General features: G+C 47.7%; 1 pseudogene; it reads left to right on the forward strand.

Moving 5' to 3' along the window:
• Positions 1–2,486: 2,486 nt before the first annotated feature.
• Positions 2,487–3,462, forward strand: LOC118545820 (purine nucleoside phosphorylase pseudogene; annotated as a pseudogene).
• Positions 3,463–4,958: the final 1,496 nt, after the last annotated feature.

A 4,958-nucleotide genomic window follows, 5' to 3' on the forward strand; every position in this document is an offset into this window, starting at 1 on the left:
GGTGAATCTTGGATATGTCACTTACCTTCTCTCAGTCTTAATAAAACTTGAGTAAAAATAATCCTTCTTATAGAGTGGTTCTGTAAGTATTGTAGGGATGATGTACATTCGTTCAACACATATTTGTTAAGCACCGTGGGAAGTGCTGGAGGTACAACGGGGGATGCCCTGTGGATTGGTTCCTGCCCACACACAGCTTACTGTCTGGTGGGGATATATTTGCTTTCTGTTGCTGTAACAGATTACAACAAATTTAGAGGCTTTAAACAATATACATTTTTCTATCACACTTTCTGTGGGGCAGGGGTCTGGGCACAGCTTAGCTGGCTCCTCTGCTCATGGTCTTATAAGGTTGGACTCAAGATGTCCACTGAGTGGTGTTCTGATTTGGAAGCTTGACTGGGGAAAAATCGCCTTCCAAGCTCATTGAGCTTGCTGGAAGAGTTTGATTTCTTACCACGGTAAGACTGTAGGCCTTGGTTTTGGCTGGCTGTCTGCTGGATTCCATCAGGCTATAGAACATTGTCTCCCTGTACCCCCAGCCCCCATCTCTTTTCTTGACTTTTCTTTCCCGGGTACCACTTCTAGAAGCTACCTGTAGAAACTACCCATGGCAACTAGAGGCCTCTTGTAGGCTCCCTGGCCATATGGGCTTCTTCAACACAGCCAGTTACTTCGAGTCAGAAAGCAGAGTCTCCTGCTCCAGTCTGCTGGAACGGAGTATTATGTAACCCAACATAACCATGGGGGTGACATCTGGTCACCTTGCTGTATTCTATTGATTAGGAGAAAGTCACAGGTCCTACCTATATTCAAGGGGAGGGGATTATACCAAGGCCTGGGCAACAGGAAGTAGGAGTCATTGGGGGTCACTTTGGGGTCTCTCACTGCAGAGACATGCAAACAAGAGCTTGTTTATAAGAGAGTATCTATCTATCTATCTATCTATCTATCTATCTATCTATCTATCTAAGGGAGACATTTACACAAGAATAACAATGGTGTTGTAAATGCTATAACAAGGGAGATTCAGAGTATAAGAAAGCACATATGGGGGCACTCAAACAGTTTCAGGGTCATCAGGACTTCCTGGAGGAAGGATTTTTTAAGCTAAGACCCAAAGGATGACTAGGGTTAGCCATATCATAGGATACTATCCAGATGCTACTTCTTTTCATGACCGCGTGCCACCCAGAACCGGAACACATCTTCAGATAAAGTCTTTCCAGTGCTTATAGTGAGACCCTTTCCGTACTTGCTCTGGGATCTTTTCTTTGTTAATGTACCCCACAGAAAATCAGTTCCTGGGATCAAGTTTTACAAGATGACAAGGAGATGAATACCAGGCTGAGAGCGTGATGGTGGGACAGGAATGAGATTCTAGGGATTCTCTGTCCAGCTAGTGTCAGTTCCCACTGATTCTCCCTTGGAAGGAAGGGAAGCTGATGAAGGTTCTAAGACAGAATGAGGAAACCACTATCTGTTTCAGATTGGGCCAATGGTTCAGGAACCTATGGCCTCACCAAAGCTTTTCCCATTCCATATAGATCTGTTGAGAAATAACGAGAGCATTGACAGTTGCCGTCCAAAGTCATGTCCCAATTTGTTAAGCTTTTAATAGGCCTTACTGGCTGTTATTGAGAATAATGCATCATAGTTTTGAATACTTGCTATGTGACAGGCACCCGCTAAGCCGTAAGTGCTTGAGCTGCATTATCTATCTCAAGAAGAAGCTTCCAGGACGCCTAGGTGGCTCAGTCAGTTAAGAGTCTGCTTCAGCTCAGGTCATGATCCCAGGGTCCTAGGATCGAGCCCTGCATTGGGCTCCTTGCTCAGGGTGGACTCTACTTCTGCACCTCCCTTCCCCTGCCCCTCCCCTACCCCTCCCCCCTCATGCACATGGGCTCTCTCGCTCTCATAAATAAATAAAATCTTTATTAAAAAAAAAGAAGCTTCCTCCATGTCTTCTAACACATGAAATGCTGGTGGGAAGATTGTCTTCCCTTTTCCTTGCTGCCTATTAAAGCTCTCCTCATCCTGCACGCTCCATCTCAAGTCCTACCTCTTCTAAGAAACTGGCCATGAGCACTCCAGTGCTTATCATCCCTCACCAAGCTGATCACCCCATCAGCCTGGTCTTCCATCACTTGTAACAAGAAGCATAGCATTTTGGTGCTCTGACTCACCTGTCCCTTTCTAGCTGCACTTCGACCTTATGATCTATCCCCCAGATAGTCTGACCACAATCAGCCTGGTCTCTCTGCCTGCAATTCCTGCCTGCTTCTGCTCCATCCTGGGCAGTGCAGACAGACTGGATCTTCTCAAGTTCAGACTTGTATGTGTCACTTTATCACTCAAAAACTTGCAGTACCGGACTGTGCACACCACTCCCGGGGAGTAGGGCTCAGCGCAGCGCGGTGCAGCTCAGCAGATGGGATCCGAGAGGGGAAGGGTGGGCTTCTCGAGAGGGTGGCAGCGGCAGCACCATGGAGAACGAATTTACGTATGATGATGATCAGAACACTAGTGAATGGCTTCTGCGCCACACCGAGCACAAACCTCAAGTGGCAGTCATCTGTGGTTCTGAGTTAGGAAATCTGACCGATAAATTAACTGAGGCCCAGAGCTTTGACTACAGTGAGATACCAAACTTTCTCCAAAAGACATTGCCGGGTCATGCTGGTTGACTGGTGTCTGGGTTCCTGAATGGCAGAGCCTGTGTGATGGTGCAGGGCAGGTTCCCCATGCATGAAGGCTACTCATGCTCGAAGGTGACATTCCCAGTGAGGATTTTCTTCCTTATGGGTGTGGACACCCTAGTGGTCACCAGTGCAGCTGGAGGACTCAACCCCGAGTTTGAGGTTGGAGATAATCATGCTGATGCATGGTCACGTCAGCCTACTTGGCTTCAGTGGTTTGGACCCTCTTAGAGGGTCCGATGTTGAAAGGTTTGGAGTTCGTGTCCCTGCCATGTCCAATGCCTCTGACCAGGATATGAGGCGGAAGGCTCACAGTGCCTGGAAACAGATGGGGGAGCAGAGAGAGCGAAAGGAAGGTACCTGTGTGATGGGGGCAGGCCCCCCTTTTGAGGCTAGGGGCAGATGCTGTTGGCATGGGTGCAGTACCAGAAGTTGTAGTTGGCAAGGCACTGTGGACTTTGAGTCTTTGGCTTCTCCCTCATCACTAACAAAGTCGTCCTGGATTATGACACCAAGGAGAAGGTCAATCATGAGGAAGTACTAGAGGCTGGGAAACAAGCTGCCCAGAAATTAGAACAGTTTATCTCTCTTCTTAATGACCAGTATTCCACCGCCTGCCAAAGCCAGCTAACCAGCCCTGGAGTGGTCTGGCCTCTCCCTAATGGGATCCAGGTAGCTACTACCTACTTTGGCCCCTTGCTGGCGTCACGTGCCTCTGCCCTTAAGTCGTAGGAGAAGGGAAAGGAAGATCCCTCTCCTTCACCTTCCCTATTTCTCCCACCAGACCCTTGTGCACTGCCTCTTCTTGTGTTCAGTTGTCTCAGAGCAGTTATCACCCCCTGTTCTTCCCCCAGAGCTAGAGCCCAAGCCCTGCTGTGTATATGCCCCGGGTGTGACTTGGGCTGTTGAACTTGGCACAGTAACTACTGCTATCCTTTTGATATAATGCTTTCACATTCCTGGGGACTCAGTTCTGCCTCCTCCAAAGCACTAGAGCCCACACAAGGGCCAGCCCAGTCCAATACCTCTGGGACTTTAGTATTACCATATTTTGAGAATAAAAAGAAAGATGGAGGAAAAAAAACCCCAAACAAAAAACTTCCAGAGCCTAATCTTTAATTCACACCAATTTCTTTTTTTCTTCACCCCCCCACCTTATTTTAGTAATCTCTACACCCAATTGTGGGGCTTGAACTCATGATCCTGAGATCAAGAGTCACATGCTCTACCGACTGAGCCAGCCCAGGTGTCCTTAATCCACACCAATTTCACTCCCAGCAATTTATCCCAGACATATTGACCTACATGTGAAATGATGGCCGCCACACATACCGAGGGCTGGCTCACTGGCGGTAGCAGTGGATCGGAAGCAGCCTGCACACTCATCAATAAGGGCTTGGTTAATAAGATCTGGTACATTTGTAACTGTGGTTTTTAAGCCTGGTTGCACATTCAGGTCACCTGGGTGTGGTATGTTAGGATGATCTCAAATTTTCTGCCACTTCTCCTATTGAGAGGTAGAGTCTAATTCCCCTTCTCTTAAATAGGAATAGTCTCTTGTTTAGAGACTTGCTTGACCAATAGAAGGAGATCAAATAGATAGTCTGAGACCTCCAAGGCTGAGTTATAAGAAGCTTTGTAGCTTCTGTATTGGCGTCTCGGAACTTAAGCTCTGGGGTGAGCCCGCTGCTATGTAAGAAGTCTGACGATCCTGAGGCCACCATACTGTGAGGAGACCCAAGTTAGCTTCATGAAGGGGGATGGGTTGGAGGGAAAGAGAGAGAGAGAGAGAGTACTTTATTCAGCCCCAGCCCAGGCCCTAGGCATATGAGTCGGGAAGCATTTTTGCATATTTCAGCCTCTGCAAATACGATGTGGACAGTAACCAAGGATTCCAGCTGATGTCCGAATCAAAGCCCCTGATCCATGGCTCCAATCAAACCATTCCTGCCATCTCCCAGCCATCCAGACCACCCCACCGAGGCCCCCCCCCCGCCCCCAGTCACTGTGGAGCAGAGACAAGCTGTCCCCACGGTGTCCTGCCAGAATTCTTGGCCCTCCAAATTGTGAACATAATAAAATGGTCATTGTTTTATGCTTCTTAACTTCTGAGGCAGTTTATTGCAGAGAGCGGATAGCTGGAACTCCTGGGGATCTTTCAAAATCTCCCCAGGCCATTCTAATGAACAAGCATGTTGAGAATCACTGGTCTATACAATTAAATGCTATCTATCCATTTGAAATGAATAAAGAAGCTCT

Source organism: Halichoerus grypus, chromosome 5, assembly GCF_964656455.1.
Source record: "Halichoerus grypus chromosome 5, mHalGry1.hap1.1, whole genome shotgun sequence".
Classification (NCBI taxonomy): Eukaryota; Metazoa; Chordata; class Mammalia; order Carnivora; family Phocidae; genus Halichoerus; species Halichoerus grypus.